Raw genomic sequence first — 11,107 nt, 5'->3', positions numbered from 1 at the left:
CCAAGAGTGTAATTTTGCTATCTGAGGCTTATGTTGTATATACTCACTTTGGGAGGACCGTGGAAATATATGAAGGTATGGAAACTGTTTCTTGAGGTAGCAGACAAAAGTTTATTTGATAAAACTGTCATACAATCATTTTGGGTTGGTATTGTCGTGGTGCTGTCCTCAGCTTTCATTCTGCTATGTGTATCTCAGAAATGGGTACTGCTTTGTGCCTGTGGCCCTGTAGAAGTGGGAAAGTTCTCCAGCTGGAATGAGAGATGCTGGCATATCCCTGTTTCTTTAATGGACTTTCTGTTTCATTCCGAGTTTTGAGGAAAACTGTTTTTCTTGCTCCCACTCAAGATATTGTTGTGGGTGTGCTTCCAGGTGTGAGACAGAAGGGACAGCTCTGCTCTCGACTAAACATCTCCCATTTAGTTTTCATCTGCAGCAAAAGATTCAAGTTAACACCAGTTAACATCATTTAACAAAACACCTGCTTCAGGACTGTGGCTTTCACAGTAAATAAAAAATCAGTGGGGACTATACAGTGTCAGCCTTCTGATGGTTCCACATCCATCTTTTCAGCACCAGCACCATTGTGCTGCACCTTTGCATAGATTCTGTTTCCTTTTTTAAAAACAAATCCAATTGGGAACAAAAGCTCACTCATAATATTTTTCTCGCTTTAATTCTCATTGGAAAGGTCATTAATTGCAAGGCAGTCTTTTGCACCCATTCCCAGCTGAAAGCCTCACTCCTGAGCATACGGCAATCCCAGACAGCCATAAGAAAGATCGTTCTGCTTCAGGCAAAGCGTCCTGGAGGTGGTCTTTGCCTTTGAATGTCCTTTAGGCCTGGCATTGCCATCCCTGTGAACGCTCTGCTAGGTGTGAGAGACCTTGCCTGCACAGGAGGCTCTCTCTGCTCACTGGTATCCCCGCAACAGTGTCCTGGTTTCAGCTTGGATAGAAATAATTTTTTTTATTATTATTATCTAGAATAGTGCTGTGTTTTGGATCCAGTATGGGAATTGATATGAGAAGAATGTTGATAATATACTGATATTTTTAGTTGTTGCTAGGAAATCAAGGACTTTCCTGCTTCCCATGTCTTGCTAGTGTGCTGGTGCACCAGAAGCTGGGAGGGAGCATGGCCAGAGCAATGGACAAGAACTGGCCAATGGAAAATTCCATATCATACACTGACATGCTCTGTATATAGATGAGGGTGGGCTGGGAGGCTGTGGCTCATCTGACATTGCGACTGATTCTCTCTCCTCCGGGATCACTAGCTTAGAATGGACTGGGCGTTTCTCGGTGTGTGGCGAGCAGTTGCATCGTGCGTCACTTGTTTGTATATTCTCTTGTTGTTCCTGTGCATCACTTGTTTGTGTATGTTGTTGTTATTATTATTATTATTACTAAAAAATAATTGGTCTTATCTCGACCTACAAGCCTTATTACCTATACCCCTCCAATTCTCTCCCCTGTTCCTGGGGCGAGGGAGGGTGAGTGAGTGGTTGTGCCCTGTTCAGCTGCTGGCTGGGTTCAAACCACGACAAGCAAGACAGGTCCCTCAGCTCTCTGCTGCTGTGGCAAGTTGTATTTGCAGGTACAGGAGAAACTTGAATATGTCTTTCCTTTTACCTTCTGTGTTCCTTTTAATTCTCTGCTTTCACAGTCCTAGCTGTCCTGAGAAATGTGGCAGCAGTTCCTCCACTCCTTTGACTGACTTTCTGCAAGTGAAATGTTACTGTTGGGCAGGGCCAGGTTTTCTCACAGACAGGGTGCAGCGTGCTTTAGGGCTGCAGCCCCTAGGTATTGCTGTCGGCATCCGGGCGAATGATCAGTATTAGGCCCCTGGGGAGTGCTGCAGTACAGTTTCCCATCTGGCTTAAAAAGAAGGGAAAGGAAAAGAAAAAAACCAAATCTCTTAAGTCCAGGCAAGGGGGCCACACATGTTTTAATGACAGATACTTTTTAAAGCTTGTTTGCGTTTGGGTGATAATGTACTTTAGTACAGCAGGGGAAATGAGAAACTTCACACATGGCATCTGGAAATCCTTGTGGCTCACTACCCTTCTTGACAGCAATAGTGTGGCTGTAAATTTCCTGCAGCAGAAAACATGTAACTGCGTCAGCCGTACCAGAAACAACCTTTCATTTTCTTTTAAATGAATGTGTTGTTTTAAATCTCAGCTTTTTAATTGCTTCATATAAACATTTGTGAGCCTCTGAGGTAAGTAAGTATATTTTTATTTCTTTTACTTATGTCATAGAATCACAGAATCATTTAGGTTGGAAAAGATCCTTAAGATCATCGAGTCCAACCATTAACCTAACATTACTGAGTCCACCAGTCCTTACAGAAAACAAGCCTATGGCTTGATTTAGTGTCTGAAGGGACGAGTACTGATATATTCATATACATCTCACAAAAGATGAAAGAGATATCACTCTTGCAAGCACTCTTCATAAATCTCTGCAGCCCTGGTTTAACAGATCTCCTTGTGCATATGTTGTAGCAACGACTGATGACAGGAGGAATTTCTCTTGCTGACCCAATGATCATTTCTTTATGTCTTTTAATAGCAAAAACCTAGTGTGTGCTAAAATATTGATAATGGTGTGATTGCCAGGTTCAGGATAGATTTGCTAGTTGCCTCTGCGGAAATGCCTTAATGACCAGTACATACCCTACAAAAAGATTAAAATATAGTAGAGTGCTTAGAGGTTTGTAAAATTAAGAAATTTGGTGCCAGGTGGACTTGGCAGAAGATTTAGCAAAGCATCGGATAACTATTTCTGTGCTTGCATAAGCAGAAACTTGTGGATTAGGACGGGAAATGCTGATTGCATTGCCACTCGTCTGAAATACGCTTTTGCCAAGGGACTCACCTGAATTCAGACTGGTGTCAGAAGGTTAATACCAACTCTACAGTGTTTAAAACCCTTTTTGGTTTGTTGGTCCCAGCTGCTCACTGGGGAAGCTGAGGACCATGCCCTCACTTGATATTGCAGTTCTCCCTCTGTGAAGATGCACAGATGTCAAATGTTGAATGCAATCCCAGATCTGTGTGTTTTAAAACTTTTAATTCTCTGCTACATGAGGCTGCCATGCTCACAGCTCCCACCAGTGTAACTGTGGTGGGTCTAGTGATGTTAGCTTTTGGGACTGCACCGGGACATGTCTCCCCGTCCTTGTCCTAATGCCAACTCTGGGCCCACAGCCCCCAGTGAGGCGCGTTGGGGCTGAAAAGCAAAGTCCTTCCACTTCTCAAGAAATGTCAGTTGTTGCTGTCAGGACCAGAAGCTGCTGGCGGCTGAGGCTGTTTGGTGTGGTTAACCGTGCCGGTGTGGACATAGGTGGAGGGGACACACATCAGGTACCAAGTGGGCTTGGTACTTCACGCATCTTTTTCTGCACAATTTTTAGGCATCTAAGCTTTGTAACAAACAAGATCTGTGAAGTGAATAGAGGGACTCAATAAGGAAACAAGGCAGAGTTGCAGCTGGAAGCCCAGTCTCCTTTCCCAGGCCCATGTCAATGGTACCCAGCCACCAAATAACCTGACTGTGAAGTTTCTGTCCTACTGTATTAAAGAAAGTGGGATTAAGAGTTACACGTGAAAATGTGTCTGCACTCCGTTACTCATTTATCCAAAACAAACAAAGAAAAGATTTCCAGAAGTATGCTTTTTGGATAAATTTTATATAAAGGCATAAGCTGGAAAGCAAAAGTAGTGATTTACTATAGAAAGAGTTATGTGAAAATAAGTAAAAAAATATAAATAACTAATTTTCTTTTGGTTCTCTAGCATGTCCGACCCCTTAAAATTATTTTAAAAGAGTCTTCCCATCATCCAAAGCAACCACTTTAAGGAAAATAATGTATAACAAAAATTACAAGTGTTAGGACTATAATGCATTTGGTGGCTACATGAAACAAAATTTTCTTATGATTTCCCAAGATAATTGTGCAGATTTTGAAAGGCACAAATGGATGTTTTCAATGATAATGAAATCAGCAACGCAGTATTTACACTGCTTGGGGAGGTACTATGGAATGCTGGAGTTGCTGGAGGCCCCAGAGCTTGGGGCAGAGTGGCGGGAAGAGGCATTTTTCACTCTGATGAATGAGTATGTTATAAGGAACACTTCCAAATTTAAACAAAATACATTATGGTGTGGTATTATTTGATTACTCAGCTCTTCATTGCTGTCCCTTGTAGCTGAGCTTCAAAAGAAGCAGCAATATCTTCTGTTCCTTAACAGCCTGTTGTGTTCTCATACCTGAGTTCAGGGGGATGTTAAGGTTTCTTTTTCTCTCCTTGGGCTGGTGTCCTGGAGCCTTCAGAAGTGAAGCGGTGTTGTTCCTCTCCATTTTAGCTTGAGCGTCAGTGACCCAGATGGGATCAGCAGAAGGCAGGAATGGGCAACTGATCTGGACAGGTTCATATCGCATCTGGAAGGACAGACAGGTCTTTAGGCTAAAAAACGAGTTAAAAGGAGTCCCAATATTAAGTGTATTTTGAGTCTGGGTTTGCAAGAAATGGCTTACCCTATAGCTCAGGTGTGTTGTGGGTCTCTCCTGTGGGTTCATAATTGGAGCAAAATATTATTGTACTGTAGCTAGAACGACATTGTTAGCTATAAAATCTCCACAAAATGTTACTTTGTGCTTGAGAAATAACTTGGAAACCAGGATTAGTGTTGGATGAATCCCAAGCTCTTTCATATGCTGGTCAAATGTTTCTCCACTTGGCCCATCTGCTGTCAGAAGCTGTCATCTAACGCAAACTGAGTCCAAATACCCTGGACATAATGCAGATTTAAATACCTCTTTGCACCTGCTTTGAAAATAAAGCATCTTAACTGCATGGGACACAGGCACCAAATAATTCATAAGCTAAATAAATGGGTTTTGCAAAGAGCTGCACAAAATGCCAGCGCAGTGTCTGTGGAGCTGAAAATCCAGCTCACGGGGTCCTCCCTCGCCTGCGGATGAGCGCCCCTCCCCAGGAGCCGTATGGTGGGACCCCGTCCCTGGCTGCAGGCTCTGGCAGTGACCTGTTTTAACCAGCCTCTGGATCTGGCAAAACCCCCATTGCTGAGTGAGAGAAGTGACCTGCTCTCTTAAAATCTCATTATAGTAAATGCTGCGTTGAGAAATCATGTCACAGCTTTTCCCGCTGTAATGTCATCAGTGGAAGAAATTTCCCTCCTTAACGCCTCAGCTGTGCTGTCTGTTAGTGCTGCCGTGGGGCGTAGTGGAACATGTCACCAGGCAGACTGCAGCCCACCGTTGAAACGGGTGAGGAGATCAAAAACGTATTTGGTGATACACAAACGTCTTTTAAACGTGCTGCGTTTTCTGGAGGCTGTTTGCTGTCTGCACTTTGGGTGTGTGAGCCTTGCAAAGAGCGGGACTCCCGTTACTTTTACAACTCGTCTGACAAATCTCTGCAGGACTGAGGGGAGATGGGCCATGAATGTTTCTGGAGTTCCTATGTCTGTTTGCCTATTCGTGTGCACTGACTTGGTCATACAGATTTCTTTCACAGTTATATTGTGCAAACAATATAATACTATTCTGTGAGGCAAGTCTTTCATTTTGTTACTTACTGCAGCCGTTTCCGAATCTTTTAAGTGCTATCACTGAGTGCAATATCAGTCTGGTCAAAAGAAACATGGGCTATCTCAAGCATCTGCCTCTTACAGTTCTTGAATCACAGGCTCATACTCAGAACCTCAGTGAAGCATCAAAACACAACTCAAAGTAAATTTTTGGTCTTTTTGATCATCTCTCTCTGAACTGAAAACACTTTTTTGCATACATGCAGCTTAGAAACAGGTAGCCTTTAAGAAATACATACAATTTAAAGCAGTTAGAACGTTATAGTTCTGTCATGTTTTAATATTAAACATGAGGGAGGAAAAAGGATACTGTTGTAGCGATAAAGTGGATTTCTTAAAGAATAAACACGAGAATGCGAATAGGCATCCAAAATTTCTCCTCTGCAAATGAGTGTTACTTAAACAACTGTAATTCCTTTAAAAATGGACTTCATTTTGCCTAAGAACAAACAGAAATGAAGCCACCTACTGAGAAATTCTATTTCGCTAATTTTTATCTATTCTAATGCAAATAGTGGTTTTAATCCCCTTAACTCATCCATCATGCATGACAGGTCAGCCAGCCCATTGTCTGTGTATTTGAAGGATTCCTGTCCAAATCAGACTTTCTGTCAGTAGCACTGGGAAAGAGGCTTTTCCTTTCTGAGCTGTTCATGTCACTGAAAAATTGCAGCTACCTTGGAAAACAATACAGCAATTACATATGCACGTGGAAGTCACACGGGGGCTTTGCAGATAGGTTACTAAGAGTTCCTATCATAGCAGGGGAAAAAACCCAGAATGTCAGATTAAGGACATCTAGGTTTTTGTATAATCTGCTAAACATCTGTAGCTGATCCAGAGAGATGGCAAAGGTCAAGTTTGGGGATTTTTTTCTTCTCCTGTGGGCATTTCTTTGTATATTCTGAAGCCTGAGAGTTGCTGTTTGTTTTGAAATGCATTTTGGTTCCCGTAAAATACAGTTTATAGTAAGTAGAAAATATTATAATTGCAAGGGAGCAAAAAATTTCCCTGTATTTTTGAAACATTTAAATTTTAATTAAATGGGGCTTAGAGTAAATTGTAGAACCTTTTGTCACAACAACTGACACTGACAAAATATTAACTAATGAATATTCAGAGAGATCTCTGGATCACCCCTCTCTCTTTAAAATGTGTTCTGTCTGTATTTTTAAAAACTCAGAAGAAGAAAATTAATAAATGTTGCTTATGTGGAATATATCCCAATATGAAGGAAGGCCTGCCAAGCAGAATCCAATGCATTGCATTAATGTCAGTGAAGACTTCTGAACCAGATGTGTCTATGGGTCTTTCTCATTGTTTTCTTTAAAAGCGAAGCCAGGCTACAAACCAAAAGGTTAAGACTTGACATGAGGAGAATATCTTTCTATGCTACTATTAGGTCATTTCCCTTTTGCTGCATAAATTAAATTGTGGTATTGCTTCAATCTGGGATCATTTTATTGTTGTTGTTTTTAATACAATACATGAAAAGTTCTTTTCTCTGGAAGTATCATTATGATTTAACTTCAGTGAGTCATTGTAATTGTTCACTCATTAGCATCCAAAGGGATTATTTCGGTTATTTTGTTTCTTGGATCTTTTCTTTTCCCTGTCCTCTTGGGCAACCCGGTTACAGTACACTTTGCAAGCAGTTAATTTGTGTATAATAATACTTAAGTGGCTTATTGTAATCTTATGCATATGTGTCTGCATGCACACACACCCCGCTCGGGCAGCCCTTACCACCCGTTTTAGGAACGCTGCGGACTGTGTCTCCTCCTGGTCCTGTCCAGGTACAACCACTTCTGTGCATTGTCCCTCCCTAAACTCAGATCCAGAGCCCAGTGCCGTAGCTCGTGAAGGACTCGGTGCAGAGCTAAGCGACAAGCTCCAGCAGTCTGAGACACACAGTTATTATTTTTTTTTGCCCCCACCCCATTCCCTGGGGGCTGTGGGGACCTGCTTGCGCCCTTGGTGAGCCTGGCAGCCCCAGCCCTCCGACAAGTGCCCCTGCAGAGAGATGGAAATCCTGTGCTTGACGCAGCTTTCAGGCTGATTATTTTCACTACAAAGCAAGTGAAAAGCAGCTCCCATTCTCTTCCACGAGGCCGGAGGAGCTATCTCCCATCTTATATTCCCATTATTAAAGGCTGCCTAAACTGAGTGGTCCTGCAGGCTTGGGCTGGGAATCGTAAATTCCTCAGATAAGGTCTCCTCACTTGAAGGCATCACATATACTGCTGCTTGAAGAGGTAAAAAAGGAAAAAGAAAAAAAAAGTGAAGGAGGATCAATGGAGTGTTGGCGTTGGCTCATTTGGCAACTAAAAATACGTAAGCAAAATAACTACCGTGAACTTGCCCAAAGCGCTGTAGTAAATAACATCCTGCATAACTGGTACATAAAGCGTGTGCTATGATTTTGAATGAAATGACTGCGTTTGTTTTTAGAGTTGTTGATTGGGTGGTTTTTTTCAGAATTGTAACAGTTGGAATACAAATGGGCTTATGTTTCTGTAATTGCGGTAAACGTATTTTTAAAAATCACTGTTTGATCAACTGTAAATATTACCGGTTCAGAGGTTAAATGCTGCTGTTGAAGTCGTTCAGGGAAATCCAGCAGAAGTGTAAATATGGCAGAAAAAGCTAAACAATATGGCAAAGGAATATTTGCTGACTTAAGAGTGCGGGATCAACACCAATATTTTTCCAGTGATGCTAAACCTCTTGTAACTGCTAAATTGGATTTGTAGTTGAATGAAGTATCAGCTGCTGTTGGACAAGCCCATAAAGGCCGGACGGCTGGCCTTTTGTAGGCAGGGCTTAAAGGACGATTGATATGTTTTAGCACTTTTGGGATTATTGTGATTAGGAGGAAGCCATTCTGAATGATAGAGAAAAGGGTGTAAAAAACACAGTCCACAGCTGGTAAGCAGCATGTGTTTGCTATAAGGAGAGGTCACGACTAGTTGATCCTGCTGGTTCTGGCGCTGATTGACAGTCAAGAAAACTTGATATTATGAAGCAAACCCTTCTTTTTTCTCCCCACCTTTTATTTTTTTCTTTAAAAAATTATGCTTCTGTTGTGTAAAGCCACAGTATCTGGAACATCAATATCTGAAACACTCACCGGTTGCAAGCTAAATGTTCAGAGACACAGCTGCGAATCTGAGGTTGTTAAAATATTATCCAGAAATTAGTATTCAAACTGTATCTGTGAGAACAGTAAATAGGAGTTACAGAATTAGCTCTGGTGTTTCTATGTTTGCCTTTTTCATAAGTGTTAGTCTTAACTAAAACGCTCTTTGCCATATAGTAGAAATTTTATGCTAAGTATGTGGAAAATTTCAAGTTTGCTGAACTTGTTAACTATTATGCCTCTGGTATGTCTAAGAAATTTAGAGAGGAATAATACGTGCAAAAAATAGTTTACCATACAGAAAACAGTTTTATCATTTTGTTTCTATTAAACACCTGCCTCAGAAAACACGTAGGCTATCTCTTATCTCTGCTACCCACTTGGAAACCTAACACTTCTTTTTTTTTTTTTTTGTGAGCAGCCATCCGAAAGCTCGCAAATGCACATTTAAATAGTTGGATCTCTGACTCTTTTTAGTGGGGCTGTACCTCTTTCAAAATTTGAGTTTAGCATACCACACAGGAAAGAACACAAGCTTGCCAACTCCCGCTGAGCGTTTTTTCAAGCCTGTGAAAAGAATGAATTATTCAGCAGTAAGCATGCTTACAGCTGGCCATTTGGGAGCTTTGATGTGCGAATCAGGCGGTTGCATGAATGCCCTTATTGTCATGTTATGTGTACACAGTGTGTGAATTATTGAAAATAGTGAGGCCTGAGCCTCATCTGGTAGAGATTACAGTGCAGGCATGCTGGGTGAAGGTCTGTAATTGAAAATCCCCAGATGCTGTTTATTTGGCCTATGTCACGTGGCCTTCTGCAGAAAGCTTGTCTGAACAAAATGCTGCCCGCCTGGGAAGTGCCGCCCAGCCCCCTCCGAAGCCCTCGCAAAACCCAGTGTGCGGATGACTTAAACACCTGCCCATAATATTTTTAAAAGCTTAAATTAGATTTGCCTATAACGTTTAAATAGAGGATGCCTTACTTAGGGGTTTAAACTGCTTAGCCAGTTGTTGACTTGCAGAGCTCTTTTATCTACAAGAGGCTTTTTGTTAGCCAATTTAGCTTTAAAACGTCTTCAGAAAGCGGCACCAGCAAATTTTAGGCGAGCTCTCCCAAAGCTGGATATTCTGCTGGCAAAACGAAGCAGAGAAGCGCCGGGGTGGAGCATCTCTTCCTCCACGGGCTGCGAGCCTGGCTGCCCAAGGGCCCCACGGCCACCTTCTGGTGGAGGAAAACGTTCAAGCCAGCTTGTCCCTGCTGAAGACGTCCATGCTCGGATGCCTGCACTGTCACCTGGGATCTGGATCTGACCCACACTCAGCCATGGGACAAAGGGGGCTCGGTGCTGCTCACCGGGGCGTCCCAGGAGACCGATGGCCTGAGGTGCAGCGAGCTCATCAGCAGGCTCCTCATGGAGCAGATTTCCCTCTAGCTCTCCAGATTTGGCCCCTGGGCACATGTGCGGTGCTCTGCGGTCACCAAGCCATCGGAGCAGTTTTGAGTGGAGGCGACCGGAAGTGGAGTTTACCAAAACCAGCTGAAAAGCTTTGCTGTGGTGAACATACAGCTGTGAACATGACTTGGGAGATGAAATATTTGTGCAGGTCTGTCCTCAGACTTTGCACTCAGGATGGGAAATATCTGTTTGAAGTCACGGTCTTGCAGAATTTGGAGAAATTCACAGTACACCATTATCTGAAAAGAAGAGGCGTTTTTACATGGTCATTACTTGAATTATTTTGCTGAGTATGAAAACTTTTTAAAGTTAGCTGTTTGTTTTCAAATTGCTAGCCAGCTTGATTTCCCACACTCTCCTATTTTTATCACATTTGGATGGTGCCTATTACTGGGAGCTGAGAGGGCGGAGGTTTAATTTGTGTCTATTAATGTTCTAAATAAAGACTCACGCCCACCATGTGGCCAGCGGCCCCGCAGGGATGTGATGCGCCGGCTCACTGCCCCAGTGCTGGTGGGGACTGGGTTCAAGCAGCAACACCTGTGGCTGGGACTTAGGGACAGGGACCTGGTGTGGCTGAGAGCTTGTCCACAGCTCATGTGGGTCCTGGTAGAGCTGCCTATAGTGGCCTGGTGGCTCTTGTGCAGAGGTGGTGGTGCCAGTTTTGGCCTGAGAAGGGGTTGCTCGTTACGCCCACCTCACCCAGGGGAGGATTTTCATCTTGGATGAGGGGGGCCAAACCCACCGTCAGCACCAAGGGTGGCACCCAGGAGCCTCATGGAGACTTTTGTGGGGGCTGATGCTTGGCTGGTTTTGGAAATAACATTAGTGGAGGAGGCTTCCCCGCACAAGGGCCCTCTGTTAGAGCAGCAACTGCTTCCCACAGGC

The sequence above is a fragment of the Apaloderma vittatum genome, unplaced genomic scaffold, assembly GCF_000703405.1.
Source record: "Apaloderma vittatum isolate BGI_N311 unplaced genomic scaffold, ASM70340v1 scaffold13432, whole genome shotgun sequence".
Taxonomy (NCBI): domain Eukaryota; kingdom Metazoa; phylum Chordata; class Aves; order Trogoniformes; family Trogonidae; genus Apaloderma; species Apaloderma vittatum.
Note: the sequence above shows the minus strand (reverse complement) of the source record.